Genomic DNA, 17,220 nt, shown 5'->3' with positions numbered 1-17,220 from the left:
TCCAGCAGCGAAGAGACGCTAGGTACAGAAAAGATGTTGGTACTAATAAATAATGTAAGAAGTCAAAGTGCCGGTTGTTTCAAATAAGAAAATTAAGCAATGTCTGCCTACCTAATCTGCCTTGGTAAAAGTTATTTCCCTTGTTGAATAAAGTCTTCTTGTGTACAAGTATTTGACTTCGATTTGTAATTGTTGTTGGTGGTGGCGGTAGTTGCGAGCTTCCGCGTCACGTGGACCCTTTCATTATAGGTTAAAGGTCAGTAAATCAAATCCTTCTTTGTTTCATATAAAAAACGACAACTTCAGGTCGTCTTTACTTATCTTTAGAGAACATCACTTTTTCCTACACCTATTTTTCATGAAAGTTCTATAAAAAATTAACGAAAAAATGAAAAGAAAATAGGGGGTTATGTAGTTCCTAGTGAAATGCCAGTCAGTTGTGGTCTGCTACCCTAAAAATGGCGCATATTTACTCTCGTCCGCGCAATAAACACCTACTTCCGGTTTCGATCTGCAAAACATGCCATGTGGGGTGTATGAACATGAAAACCGTCTCATTTCATGTAGAATGTCTTCTAGTAGTAAAAACGGTGATTAAAGCACTCGTTCTACACGAATTTGCGCAAAAAAAATGGGAAAATTAGGATCTATTTATTATGGGCTTCTTTTGACTACACCACGGAAGCACATTTTCGACCGAATTACTGACCTTATTCCTATAAGAAATGTTTCTTTTCAAATATCAAACAATTTTCATTTCTATTTTCAAGAAAGATGTAATACCAAGCATATTGCCAAGTTTCATTGTGAAATTTCGAGTTTTTAGAGAAATATAGACATTTAATAGAAGCCACCCCCTACCAATTTACTGGGCTAAATTTTGGCCCTATGGCCCTTTTATTGTATATTTTGGTAAAAAGTTTCACTCGTTTGCATTATTTTTCACTTGGATTCTGAAATATCATTCATTCCGTCATGAATAAGACCCAAAAGGATGCATTTTGTGCATTTTCTGACATTCTGGAGACAAAATATTGGCTTTTTAATAAAAGAAATCGCTGCTGAATTGGCGCATCTACTCAAAATATGGTCAAAATTCAAAATTTTTCAAATTTCACTATTACTTTGCATTGAAAACACACTTTTATATAATAAACAACCGATCTATGACTATTAAGACTAATTGCGATGTGTTTCGAGAAAGTCTTATTTAAGCTCTTATAGGTTAAAGGTCAGTAATTCAAATCCTTCTTTGTTTCATATAAAAAACGACAACTTCAGGTCGTCTTTACTTATCTTTAGAGAACATCACTTTTTCCTACACCTATTTTTCATGAAAGTTCTATCAAAAATTAACGAAAAAATGAAAAGAAAATAGGGGGTTATGTAGTTCCTAGTGAAATGCCAGTCAGTTGTGGTCTGCTACCCTAAAATGGTGCATATTTACTCTCGTCCGCGCAATAAACACCTACTTCCGGTTTCGATCTGCAAAACTTGCCATGTGGGGTGTATGAACATGAAAACCGTCTCATTTCATGTAGAATGTCTTCTAGCAGTAAAAAACGGTGATTAAAGCACTCGTTCTACACGAATTTGCGCAAAAAATGAAAAAATTAGGATCTATTTATTATGGACTTCTTTAGATACACCACGGAAGCACATTTTCGACCGAATTACTGACCTTATTCCTATAGATGGCAATACTACTCTGTGAATTTCCGGTTGACCGTCTCTCTTTAGTGAATAGTTCTCGAGATGGTCGTCTCTCTTAAGTGAGCAGGTCTCGAGATGGTCGTCTCTCTTAAGTGAGCAGTTCTCGAGATGGTCGTCTCTCTTAAGTGAGCAGTTTTCGAGATGGTCGTCACTCCTCGAGATGGTCGTTTCTCTTAAGTGTGCAGTTCTCGAGATGGTCGTCTCTCTTAATTGAGCAGTTCCGGAGATGGTCGTTTCTCTTAAGTGAGCAGTTCTCGAGTCGATCGTCTCTCTTTCGTGCGACTCACTTTGGTGAAAATTTGTCGCAGTACTGACAAAGGACCGATGCTCGACTTACTTGGTGAAGAGTTATCGCGGGACTGAGAAAAGGACTGATTACCGACTCACATTTGTGAAGAGTTCTTGTCAACTAACTTTAGATTAGTTCACTAACCAAGTCATTGCTGTTGTCTTTAGTTTTTGCAGTTCAGTTGAAATTTTTTTAAACAGGCTCATGCAAGGATGCTTCTGACCATCAGGCGATGTATAAAAGGATTTTCTTTATTTACCTCTTGCGACCGCGAAATGTGCCCAAGCGCAACAATTCGAACTAGAGCTGCCACTGAATGTGATGAATGTACCCCCGCACGCACTGACACAGTACACTGCAATTTGACACATACAAGATTTCATAGTTATGTTGACTGTATGTATATGGACTCTATGTATATAGTATAGTAACAAAAAACAAAATCCCCTAACACTGCAGAATATTTATCTAAAAGAACGTTACATTCACCATGCACAACTAGGGTTGGTACTGATCACTTGTGTAAAGTTTCATTAAATTGTGTGCAAGGGTTCAGGAGATCAGGCGCGCACAAGATTGCATATGCAGACTGCATGTATATAGTATATTTCCAAAAAACAAAGTCTCATAACTGTGCATATTTTTTTTTCTGAAGAAACCTAACATGCACAACTAGGGTAACACTGACCACTTGTGGGAAGTTTCATTAAATTGTGTGCATGGGTTCAGGATATTAAGTACGAACATATACAGACTCTATGTATATAGTATAATAACAAAAATCAAAGTCCCGTAACCCTGCAAGTTTTTTTTTAAAGAACCTAACATGCCCCATGTACAACTTCACTTGTGTGAAGTTTCATTAAATTGTGTCAAGGGGATGAGGAGAGTTGGTGTGCACAAGACTGTGTCTACAGACGGACAGACAGAGAACCTGAACTGAAGCCAGTATACCCCCTTACAACTTCGTTGTTCAGTTGGGGTGGAGGGGAGGGGAGGGGGTGGGACAATAAACATGAGAGATGCTACAGACCAGGTTTTGTGATGGTCCATCAAGCTGTTCGTAACGAACTGTTCGTTGTTTAATTAAATCACTTTCTATTTATAGCTCAAGTGGCCCCTCAAAACGTGTCAAGAATACCCAATTGAAAACAAACTGAAAGAGGACCCTCTAGAGATTCTGTTAACCAAGGTTGCTGGAAATCCATTTAATTGGTTGAGAAGTGGTTCATGAAAAGCAGTTTTTTCAAGGATTTTCTATTTCAGCTCTGGTGGTCTCTAAAAGGGGTTAAGTGTCCCTTCTAAACAAAGTAGAGAGAGGACCTAACAAGGATGCTACAGTGAAGATTCATTAAGTGGTTTCTCGCGAAGTAGTAGTTTAAACATTCTTCAATTTCTAGCTCTGGTCGCAACAAACTTGAGCGAGGTCCGTATGTGAATGCTACAGGCCAAATTTGGTGAGTGGTTCATGAATAGAAGTCATTTCAACGTTTCTTCTTCTATTTTTAGCTTTGCGGGGCACTATAAAAGGAAAGAAGGCTCTTAAACAGGGTCAGTCAAAACCATTTGAACAAACTTGAAAAGAGCCATTACAAGGGTTCTACGGGCCGAGTTTGATGATTATCCATGACGAAGTCTTTTAAAGGTAATCACATTTATGATTTAGGCAACATTGTATGACATTTTTTATTTTTATTGTATTCTGATAGAAATTTATTTTATGAACAAAAAAAAACAAAAAAAAACATTTGAAACAATATGTTCATGAATACCCTGGATCGCTCACCTGATTCATTAGGCCTACAGTCTTCATGAATACCCTGGATCGCTCACCTGATTCTACAGTCTTCAGAGTGTTAAGGCATTTCCATTGATTTGACGGGGTGACTTAGTTTTTGATCCCACATGACCCAGAGATCATCAACATAAACATTATGACCAAGTTTCATGTAGATAGGGCCATAAATAGAATGTTAACAAGCGTTCCTTTGATTTGAGTGGGTGACCTAGTTTTTAACGCCACATGACCCTGTTTCAAACTTGGCCTATGGATCATCAAAATAAACTTTCTGACTGAGCTTCATTGAGATAGGGACACAAATGAGGCCTCTAGTGTGTAAACAAGCTTTTCCTTTGATTTGAGTGGTGACCTAGTTTTTAACATCACATCACCCAGATTCAATCTTGGCCTTGGAATCATCAATATAAACATTCTGACCAATTTTCACGAAGATAGGGTCAGAAATGTGGCCTCTACAGTGTAAACAAGTTTTTTCCTATGATTTGAGTGGTGACCTAGTTTTTGACCCCACATCAACCAGTTTCAAAGCTGACATAGAAATCATCAAGATAAACATTCTGACCAAGTTTCATGAATATATGATCATAAATGTGGCATCAAGAGTGTAACAAGCTGTTCCTTTGATTATACCGGGTGACCTAATTTTTGACCCAATATGACCCAGTTTCGAACTTGGCATAGGAATCGTTAAGATAAACATTCTGACCAAGTTTCATGAAGATAGGGTCTTCCTTTGCTTTGACCTGGTGACCTAGTTTTTGACCAACATGACCTAGTTTCGAACTTGGCCCAGAGATCATAAAATAAAACATTCTGTGCAAGTTTGTATCAAATCAAAGCATAAATACCTCTATATGGCTAAATGGCCAAATTAGAAAATTTTAGTAACTCAAGAATCCATGATGGAATCTAGCCGCTTTTCGAAAGGAACCAAGATCTTAGTGACTTAATTGGTATGTGAGCGTGGTTAAAATAAAATGTAAAATGTCACTTCTATCGTGTTCACAATGTTAAAAATTAACATATTTTTCAGGGATCAATCAGGGGCCGTAACTCTGGAACCTATTTTTGGATCTAATTGATTTATCATGGAATCCAAGATCTATTGCTGTTAAAGATATTTTGTAAGTTTGTATCAAATCAAACCACAAATAAAGTCTCTATATGACTGCAAAAGCCAAAATATCAAATTTTGGCCCTTTAAGGGGCCATAACTCTAGAATTCATGATGTGATTTGGCCAGTTTTCGAAAGAAACCAAGATATTATGACAGTACAAGTTGTGTGCAGGTTTGGTTAAAGTCCAATCATAAATGAAACCGCTATTGTGCAAACAAGACCATCCATAATAGCCAATTTCTTGCCCTTTCAGGGGTCCTACATCTAGAACCCATTGTGGAAAATGGCTGGTTTAAAAAACCGATATCTTATAGTGATACAACTTTTGTGCAAGTTTGGTTAAAATCAAATCACAAATGAAACCACTATCGTGCAGACAAGACCAAAAGAGCCAATTTTTACCCTTTCATGGGCCGTGGAACCCATGGGGGGATATGACTAGTTCAAGAAACGGACCAAGATCTTATAGACATACAAGTTGTGTGCAAGTTTGGTTAAAATCCAATCATAAATGAAACTGCTATTGTGCATACAAGACCAAAATAGCCACTTTATGGCCCTTACAGGCAAGGCCTGTAACTTAAGAACCCATAATGGATTATTATGGCTTGCTCAAAATGGAACCGAGATCTTATGGTGATACAAGTTGTGTGCATGTTTGGTCAAAATCAAATCATAAATGAAACCACTATCTAGCAGACAAGTAAAATAGCCAATTTTTGCCCTTTCAGTTGTTACTCTGGAACCCTTGGTGGGACATGGCTGGTTCAAGAAAGGAACCATGATATTATTAATACAGGTTGTGTGCAAGTTTTGATTAAACTCAAATCATAAATGAAACCACTATCGTGCAGACAAGAAATTGTTGACAGACGGACGACGGACATCAAATGGTCACAAAACTCACCTTGAGCCTTTGGCTCAGGTGAGCTAAAATAAGAAAAATTACACTATGATGTTACAGTCCAGCTTTGGTGAAAATCAACGGAGTGATTTATTGTAAGTGGTTTAAAGGTTTATTTTCAACTTTTAGTTCTGGTATTCCATTAAATGGATAAAGTGCGATCATTTGAACAAACTTGAGACATGACCATAAAAGTATGTTACTGACTAAGTTTGGTGAAAATCCATCAAGTGATTGGAAGAATTTTTACTTTATTTTCAGCTCTGTCGGCCAGTGGAATATCATATGAGCAAACTTGAGAATGGACCTTTCCGGGATGCTAAAGACAAAATTTTGTGTAATTCTGGTCAGCGGTGCTAGAGGAGGTTTAAGTTAAAATGTCGACGACGGACGACAGACCGTCCGCCTATACTAATAGCTCACCCAACCGAAATTCCGGTATATCATTCCGAAATGACACCTTTACAGGCAGATATTTTCTCTTTTATAGCCAAAATTCTTAATATTACGTTAGTAAATTACCTGTCTATATCGACGCTTAAGATTGATAGTATTCAGTTTTTATAGTAATTTGCATCCATTATAATTTTAAATAACTTGATGATATCAGAAAATTAGTTTTAATGATACATTGAATAAGTATTTTATGTATTATTCAAATACTTTTTATTATAATTATGATATCAATAAACACGTATAATGGTACAACATGTACATGGTAATACAAAGTCCCCTACTGGTTATGGGACAATGGAAATTATAATTAACCAATTGTCAGTTTTAGAGACTTCCGAGGCAAAGTGGTTATGTTCGCCGAATTCGAATCACTTCTCTCTCGCAGATGTGGGTTAAAAACCTTGCTTCAAGTGAAGAAGTTTTTCATATGAGGAAGTTATCCAGCTGATTTAAGGATGATCAGTGATTCTTCCCATGTGTCATAGGTATCTGGGTGAAAGATGGGCACCTTAAGTCTTCCACCATTTAACCTAAGATTGTGTCGCCGTGACTTAAAACTATACAAAACCAAAACAAAACAAAAAGGCTTTTTCAGCGATGTTCGTTATTCATCATCGTGCTATGGTGAATGATGATGCCTAATCAAATGAAATCCAGCCTTATTACAAGCAAATAATTCTTAAACTTTGAGGGAGGGATCCGAGTCTTGCGTGCAAACACTGCCTTCTTATGATGAATATTTTGATGCATAAAAACTTCTAGACAGACAGGAAAAAGTTTTATTTCTAGAAAGCGAATACGCGGGGAATTCAAATACTTTGAGACCAACGCGCTTCCGTAGAAACTATTAACAGGCACAAGAACAATTCAAGGGGATTGCAATAGCCATGTACATTGAACAAAAAATTCAACATAATTGGTTTTGTTATAGCTGAGTTACAAGCGTTTTAACACACTATTCTCGTACACTCTGGTGTTATTTTATCGTTAGGTAGGAAGAAAGTGTTCATGAAATTCTGACTCAAAACACTTGAAATTATCAAATGTGCGTACAAGATGGGTACTCCATCTTTTGACCACAGAGCAAAAAGCCCGAATGTTGCAAAAAACGTTTAAAAATCTGTAAAAATGCAAATGAAAAGGTTTAATAAATTTCTCACAAAGTATGAGACATGGGTATATTATTCCGAACCTCAAAGGCAGATTATAGCAGCAAACAGCAAGGGTAAGGACAACAAGTTATCGAAAAAAGAACTCCAAGTTGCAAACGGATTCTTTACACATTTTTTTTTCAGTCCCAAAGACCCTGTTGTGCAAACACCAAGTGCACCCGTCATGCCTATTACTGGACAGTTTTACAGAGGCAAGGTTCTAAAATCAGTTAGAAAACATTACAGTAAACGTTGCCAACAAACTGGTTCACGGGACGTGACAATACATCTGCACACAATATTGTACAGCTGTATGTATGCGACAAGCAGGTCGAGCAGTTGCCGTACCGTCCATATCCGCCTGACCTAATTTCTTGAGTTCGTTTGAACCATCGATCTTTTTTATTTCTGAACCTTATATCTCGGAAGTCGAAATCACGAAACTACGATAATTAAAGTCGAAATCACGATGGTGAAAGTCGAAATCACGAAACCACGGTGATGAAAACGCGATATCATTTCGCGTTTTCAGTTTCGTAGCTTCGTGTTTTCATCATCGGGCTTTCGACTTTCGTCATCGTGGTTTCAACTTTCATCACCGTAGTTTCGTAATTTCGACTTTCGAGGTATGGTGATCAGCGTTAACATGACTTTTGTGTAAGTTGACCTATTTAGTATCCGATAAAGATAACCACAATAAATTGTTGATGGATGGACGGACAATTATGAATCATTCGCCTTAGGAGAAACATGACATTTTTACCTTTCTTCTGACTAAGTTTGATGGACATCCACTGAACAGTTCATTAAAAGTCATTTTATGGTCTTTTTTTTTTCTTTTTTCTGGGACGGCCTCTAAATTGCAGTTGTAGCGATATGAGAAAGGTTCCAATCGAGGGTTTTACAGGTTACGTTTGATGAAAATACATCAAGTGGTTAATGTGAAGAAACTTTTTTTAGCTCTAGCAGCCTCTGAAACGGGTTAAGTGGAACAATTTAAACAAGATCGAGAGAGTATCATGCAAGCATTCTGTAGACCAAGTCTGAGAAATTGAGATTCAAGCAATTTAACCCTGATGACTCCTAAAAGTGGTCAGGCAAACCCATTTGGACACACTTTATACAGGTCCAGGTGAAATTGCTGTAGACCATGTTTGGTTAAGGTCCATCAAACAGTCCACATGAAGAAGTTGTGTAAAGGCCTTTTTTTCGGTTTCCAGTGGCCCCTGAAAGGGACCAAGTAGCTTCATTTGAATATATTTGGGAGGGGTTCATGCAAAGATGCTATACATCAAGTTTGATGAAAATCCATCAGGAAGTTGTTTAAAGCTTGTTTCCCTATTTGCTAGCTCTGGTGGTCCCTGATTGAGATCAAGATGAACCATCTGAACAAACTTTAGAACGATCCATGCCCATTATCGATGTGGGTTCGAGCCTCACTCGGGGCGTTGAATTCTTCGTGTGAGAAGGCCATCCAGCTGGCTTACGGAAGATCGGTGGTTTTACCTAGGTTCCTGACCGTGATGAAATAATGCGCGGAAGGGCACCTAATGTCTTCCTCCATACTATCGTGTATGGATTCATTTGAATTGGATATAAACAATACGAAGAGTTAAATACACAAGAAGGTGTAACGGACGGATGGACGGACTGTTCAAACACTATAGGCCTCCCGGGTTTTCGACAAGGGTTTGTTGAAGATCCTTCAGGTGGTTGATAAGAAATTGTTTAAAGACCTTTGTTTTCAGCTTTTGTGGCCCCTAAAAGAGATCAAGCGGAACCATTTGAACAATGCATTTTGTACCTGGATGCTACACACCAAACCTGGTGTAATTATAAATAGTTGTTTCAGAGATGATTTTAAGCAATAGTGTTGACGGACCATCAACCTATAACTCACCCCGAGCAATGTTCAGCTGATCACAGAGCATGCCCTTGAACACTGTGTACTAAGATCTGTCAAGAGAAACGACATAAAATCTTTTAGACATGCAAGTGCAACTTTGGCCTTTGAGTCGGGGGTCTAAAACTTGGAAGGGAAACGTCACCTTCTTAGTCCATAAAGACAAGAAAACAAGAGCTTGATAGCCTGTCCATTTACAGTCTCGAGATTCACTACGACTCTGACCTTTAACATACAGACCGCCGGAATAACAGTGTCATTTACTGACCACAGGCAATTATCCTATAAAGTATGTGGGACTGTAGATCAAAACTTTAGTTATTTTAGTCTCAAGATCACCTGGACCTTGACGTTTGTCCTACTGTCCTCCAAAACGATAGCGAAATGAACTCTCCTACGAAGCTTGAAAGCAGAAGACCAAAAGGTTCATATGTTACTGAGCAGGAACCTTTTTAAACGCGAGGTCACTGTAAATTCGGCATTTGGCCTACTGACCCCCGAAACAATGGTCATTTATTGACCAAATTAATCATCCTATGGAGTCTGACGACTGCATGCCAAAGTATTCTTTACCTATTGAGTAGAAACTGCACGCTATGACCTTGACCTTTGATCTACTGACCCTCAAAAGCGAAATGTGCCATCTACTGCTTACAGGCAATTTTTTTGTGAGTGAAGACATTTTACTTATTGAGCAGAAATCGTTTCCAGACTTGAGGTCACTTTGACCTTGACCTTTACCTTACTGACCCCCAAAACTATAGGAGTCATCTACGTACCACAAGCAGTCACTCTATTCATTGCAGGTCAAAACGTTCTTAACTTATTGAGCGGAAACCGTTTTCAGTTTCGAGGTCACTGTGTCATTGACCCCACCCAAAAATAAAAAACATTAGGATTCATCTACTTACCACATGCAACTATTCTATAAAGTTTGACCAATGTAGGTCAAAACGTCCTTATCTAATTAAGCGGAAACCGCTTTCAGTTCCGAGGTCACCGTGACCCTGGCATACAAAACTCTGAAACAATAGGGGTAATCTACTGACCGAAGGCATTGCTCAATAAAGTTTGACAACTGCGGATCAAAACATTCCAAACTTATTGCGCGAGAACCATTTTCAGTCTCTATGTCACTTTGACCTTGTCATTTGAAGTACTGGCCCCCCAAAAGAGATTATCTACTGAACTGTATCTACTGACCACAGGTTACCACCCTATTAAGTTTGAGGACTGTAGGCTAAAACGTTCTTAACTAATTACGATGAAACCGTTTTCAGTCTCGAGGTTATTGTCACTGTGACTTCAATCTGACTAAAGTACATCTCCTATTACGCTACGCATAGGATCTGAAAACGACCTATTCATTGCCTCGTTCTGACGGCCCTTTCACTAGCCAATCAGAGCCTAGCTTACAACATCTTGCAAATCTACCTGTAGCATTGACTTTTGATATTTACAATTCTTATGTCGTAAGGTATCAGATAGCCGGTTAGCTCAGTCGGTAGGCCACTTGCTTCGTAAGCGAGGGGTCCCTGGTTCGAGTCCTGGAACAACTGCATATTTTTCTTACTCTTTGACAATCGAACAAGTCGTCTGATTGGATAACATAAAAATAGCAATAATGGAAATCCAAAATATACAGAAGACGAATGTGAATGGGTCGTTCTCAGATCTTCGTTTAGAAGATCAAGCACTTTAGTCAGATTGACTGTGACTTTGACCTTGTAAACCCCTACTACATCAGGAGTCATTTACTATCCTCAGGCACTCATCCTGGCGACTGTAGGCCCATAAATTCTCTAGCTACTAAGTGTCAACTGTTTTCAGTCTCGAAGTCAGTGTGACCTTGTTCTTAAAATAGTATGTGTCATCTTCTGACCACAATCAGTCATCCTATGAAGTCTGCGGGCCGCACGCCAAAGCATTATTTACTTATTGAGCTGTCTATAAGGCCACTGTGACCCCGACCTTTGTCCCCACGAAGCAATAGGGATCACTTACTGACCAAATATCCTCCAAGGTTTGAAATCTGTTGGCTAAAACGTTCTTAACTTTTTAAATGGTCACTGTGAGCTTAAGCTTTGGCCTACTGATCCCCCAAAATAATAGGCGTCATCTACTGATGACAGGCATCCATCACATGTTTCTGTCCTGAATACCGAGACATACTGAAACTGTTCTTAGCCTATTGTTTCCCAAAACAATAGAGACAGGCAATCATCCTATGAACTTTGAAGGCAATATACTAAACGTTTATGAGCAGAAATGAGCCGCACCATGAGAAAACCAACATAGTGCATTTGCGACCAGCATGGATCCAGACCAGCCTGCGCATCCTACCAGTCTGCTCAGGATCCATGCTGTTCGCTAACGGTTTCTCTAATTGCAATAGGCTTTGACAGCGAACAGCACGGATCCTGGCCAGACTACACGGATTTGCAGGCTGGTCTGGATCCATGCTGGTCGCAAATGCACTATGTTGGTTTTCTCATGGTACGGCTCAAATAGTTTTCAGTGCCGAGGTCACTGTGACGTTGACCTTTGATCTACTGACCTCTGAAACATAAGATGTCATTGACTGTCACCATGCAATCTATCCATGAAGTCTGACGACTCTAGACATTCTTTTCTTATTGAAGGGAAATAAGCCGTTTTCAGTCTCGGTTCACTTCTACCATGACCTTTGACCCCAGAACAATAGAGGTCATCTGCTGACAACACCCAATCATCTTATGAAATTTGACTATTTGCAGATCACTGGTTCTTTATTGATCAGAAACGGAATGGTGTACTGACCGACAATAAGCAAAACAATATACCCCTCGTCTTTGAAGAGACCGGGGCATAATGTGTGACCATAAGCACTGGGCTTGAGGTTCATGTGTTACATGTGATACATTATCATATGATAATGAATGTATGTGCCAAGGAAGTTGAACATCATACATGAAACTAGATGTGTCCAAAGCATGATAGGACACTGGTGTCTCCTCTTCCTGTCACCTATGTGATTTCGTGTGAAATATTTTTAGGATATATGCAACATAAAACTTTTAAGCACTTTATGTGTATTTTTTACTAAATCAAGAACCACAACTCTGAGTGAAATTCCAAACAGAACACCAGGTGCACAACTCCACATGCTAAATAACAATTCTCTAATGTTTTATGACTCTAGGTCAAATACTGTTTGGTATACATGGGACACAAACTTTTATAATCTTAATGCATATTTTTAACTAAGTCATTGGTCATAACTCTGGTCTGGCTCAGTGAAATACCAACAAGAGGGCCAAGATGGCCCTAGGTCGCTCACCTGTGTAACACACCATAACAGTGTAAACATGTTTTACCTAGTGATTTCGTGGAGACAAATATTCTGACCAAATTTCATTAAGATTGGACCAAAAAAACGGGACACAAACTTTTATAATCTTAATGCATATTTTTAACTAAGTCATTGGTCATAACTCTGGTCTGGCTCAGTGAAATACCAACAAGATGGCCCTAGGTCGCTCACCTGTGTAACACACCATAACAGTGTAAACATGTTTTACCTAGTGATTTCATGGAGACAAATATTCTGACCAAATTTCATTAAGATTGGACCAAAAAAACGTGGCCTCTTGAGGGAAAAGAAGCATGTTCTTTGATTTGACCAAGTTACCTAGTTTTTTTACCCCCCATGACCCAGTTTCAAACTTGTCCCAAATTTCATGAAAACAAACATTCTGACAAAGTTTCGGGAAGATCGGAGAAAAAAGGTGGCCTCTGGTTTCCTATGATTTGACCTAGTGACCTAGTTTTTGACCCACATGACCCAGATTTGAAATCGTCCAAGAATTCATGATAACAAACAAACTTGACCTAGAGATCATCAAGATAAACATTCTGACCAAGTTTCATAAAGATTGGGTCGCAAATGTGACCTCTAGTGTTAACAAGTTTTTCCTTTGATTTGAGCGGGTGACCTAGTTTTTGACCCCACATGACCAAGATTCGAACTTGACCTAGAGATCATCAAGACAAACATTCTGACAAAGTTCCATCAAGATTGGGTCAAAAATGTGGCCTCTAGAGTGTTAACAAGCTTTTACTTTGATTTGACTGGGTGATCTAATTTTTGACACACATGACCCAGATTCGAACTTGACCTAGAGGTCATCAAGACAAACATTCTGACAAAGTTTCATCAAGATTGGGTCACAAATGTGACCTTTACAGTGTTAACAAGCTTTTCCTTTGATTTGACTGGGTGACCTAGTTTTTGACCCACATGGCCAAGATTCAAACTTGACCTAGTGATCATGAAGACAAACATTCTGACCAAGTTTCATAAAGATTGGATCATAAATGTTGCCTCTTGAGTGTTAACAAGCTTTACCTTTGATCTGACCGCGTGACCTAGTTTTTGACCCAACATGACCCAGATTCGAACTTGACCTGGAGATCATCAAGACAAACCTTCTGACAAATTCTCATCAGTTTCAAACTGAAACTGTGGACTCTAGAATGTTAATAAGATTTACCTTTGATCTGGCCTAGTGATTAATTTTTGACCCTACATGACCCAGTTTCGAACTGGAAATCTTAGAAATCATCAAGACAAACATTCTGACCAAGTTTCATAAAGTTTGGGTCACAAATGTGGCCTCTAGAGTGTTAACAAGCTTTTCCTTTGATTTGACTGGGTGACCCAACATGACCCAGATTCAAGCTTGACCTAGAGGTCATCAAGACAAACATTCTGACCAATTCTCATCAGTTTCAAACTTAAATTGTGGACTCTAGTGTTAACCAGCTTTTCCTTTGATTTGCCCTAGTGACCTACTTTTTGAACCCATATGACCCAGTTTCAAACTTGACCTAGGAATCATCAAGATAAATATTCTGACCAAGTTTCATGAAGTTAGGATCATAAATGTGGCCTAAAGAATGTTAACATGCTTTTCTTTTGATTTGACCGGGTGACCTAGTTTTTGACCCAACAGTTTGGGTCATGTTGACCCAGTTTCAAACCTGGCCTACATATCATCAAGGTAAACATTCTGACCAAGTTCCATGAAGATAGGGTCATAAATGTGGTCCCTAGGCTGTTAACAAGCTTTTCCTTTGATCTGACCTGATGGCCTAGTTTTTTACCCAACATGACAGTTTCGAACCTGGCCTAGATATCATCAAGGATAAACATTCTGACCAAGTTCCATGAAGAAAGGTCATAAATTGACCCTAGGCTGTAACAATTTTCCTTTGATCTGACCGATGCTAGTTTTTTACCCAACATGACCCAGTTTCGATCCAGGCCTAGATATCATCATGATAATCATTCTGTGCAAGTTTGTATCAAATCAAAGTATAAATGAAACCTTTATATGGCTGAAAGGGCCAAAATAGAAAAATTTGCTGCTTTCAGGGGCAGTAACCCAGTTTTCGTACAAAGGGGAGATCTTATTGTGACTTAAGTTGTGTGTACGTGTGGTTAAAATCAAATATAAAATGTCACTTCTATCGTCTTCACAAGGTAAAAATTACCAAATTTTGGCTCTTTCAGGGGTCAATCAGGGAGAGTAACTCGGGAACCTATGATTGGATCTGACAGATTCATCATGGAATTCAAGATTTATTGTTGTTGAAGATATTTTGCAAGTTTGTATCAAATCAAACAGTAAATGAAATCTCTATATGGCTGCAAAAGCCAAAATAGCAAGTTTTAGCCCCTTAAAGGGCCATAACTCTGGAACCTGATGGGATCTGGCCAGTTTTCAAAAGGAACCGAGATATAATGCCAATATAAATTGTGTGCAAGTTTGATTAAAGTCGATTACAAAATGTATTCACAAGCCAAAAATAGCAAATTTTGGCCCTTTAAGGGGTTATAACTCTGCAACCCATGATGGGATCTGGCTAGTTTTCGAAAGGAACCGAGATATTATGCCAATACAAGTTGTGTGCAAGTTTTATTAAAGCTGATCGCCGAATGTGGTCTCTATTGTGTTCACAAGCCAAAAACGGTAAATTTTGGCCCTTTAAGGGGCCATGACTCTGGAACTCATGATGGGATCTGGCCAATTTTCGAAAGGAACCGAGATATTATGCCCATTCAAGTTGTGTGCAAGTCTGATAAAAATCAAATACAAAATGTGGACTTTATCATATTCACAAGGGAATTGTGGACGGATGGACGATGGGTGATCACAAAAGCTCACCCTGTCACTATGTGACAGGTGAACTAATTAAAACACCAGGTGCACATCTTCACTTGCTAAATGACAATCCTGTGAGGATTGATGATTTTGGGTCATATACTGTTTGAGATATGCAAGATTCAAATTTGGATGGAGGGAGTTTTTGACTAAGGGCCATAACTCTGGTCTGGCTGTGTAAAAACCTTAATAAAACACCAGGTGCACATCTTCACTTGCTGAATGACAATCCTGTGGGTCAAATACTTCTGGAGATATACACAACACAAACTCAGATCGACAGACAAGGGCAAATCTTTAAAGCCAAATTTCAAGAATTAACCTATGGCAAGGTGACATTCTGAAAATGGTCCGTAAACTAGTGCGTGTTTTTTAAGATGTTTGAAGCTGTATTTATGTTAGCTTAATAATTTGTACTGCATTGTGTACAGTTTTCAAGTTACTGAACAAATCCTTTCCACTGCTTGAACAAATTTAAAGCAGTCATATTTATAGCAGTGTTGCATGACTAGTCCTAATAAATACAATTGTTTGAAGTCTTCTCATTCAGCAGCCAGAAGTAACCGATGCTTCGTGACAATGAATAGTGTCATATTCCTCAAATATGCAGATTTGTAAAATGATAGGTAAGTATACATTGTTTTAAGTTTGACGGCATCCTATTTTTGCATGTTTTATCTTATCTTCCACCAAAAACATAGCAAGTCCACATATTTTATGTTATCTAATATTGCTGGTGAAATATTTTCATTGTGTTCTTAAAAGATTTAAGATACAAATGTATCTGGACCTTAGTTTGAATTTTTTAAGATTATTTTTCAAAAGTATAACAATTTAATATCTTAAAAAAATATGCAAGGACGTAATTATTTTTTCAAAATGTTGAAATAGAGATGGCCTTCTGTTTTTATTAAGTTTTAAAGTGGCAAGGCTATAAATTACAGCTTGATTAAAATTTTGTCTAAATGCCCCGTCATTCTTATGTACCAAATTACAGCTATCTTTAACTTTGCGTGTGTAAAATGTATAAAATACACTTCATTATAAAAATGCTAGGTATCATATCAAAACTTAATCTGCATTTGCGACTATGAATAAACAAGGCCAAAAGAACATTGTATCCTTTCATTCAACTTTGTCAATGCGTATGGTTCAATGTGGATAATTCGGATTCGCAACATCGACCCCCAAGAGGGTATCTATTCCTATTTGAATTTGTTCATTTCTAAAGTGTATTAAGATTATCTGTAAGGATTTTGAATACATTTTTCTTTACTGAACAGTTTACAAACAATTACTGTTATTATAAAGAATTTGTCTTTTCGAAAATATTTTAAATGATACTTTAATGGAATTAATGTACTTCAAAATAAGACTTGTTTAGTTTATTCTAGATTGGTGGGAATATTTGTGGTAGAAAATCTTGCAGGTCACATTTTTAGTATGACACACAATGATCATTTACTTTAATTAAGTGTTCAGTGATCATAAATCCTTCTAAAGTGTTATTTAACCTGAACTTTAACCACTAATGTGTCTGTTTTGCAATTGAAATCGGCCTTAATCATATATTAGTAAATTTATCTGTTTTCTTTATAGTTATCAAATAATGTTAACTTCATTAGAATGGGGACAGTAATACTAAAATATTTGTTTACATTTTCACTCTTAATAAACAG

This window comes from Mercenaria mercenaria, chromosome 4 (assembly GCF_021730395.1).
Source record: "Mercenaria mercenaria strain notata chromosome 4, MADL_Memer_1, whole genome shotgun sequence".
Classification (NCBI taxonomy): Eukaryota; Metazoa; Mollusca; class Bivalvia; order Venerida; family Veneridae; genus Mercenaria; species Mercenaria mercenaria.
This window is presented reverse-complemented; position numbering follows the sequence as displayed.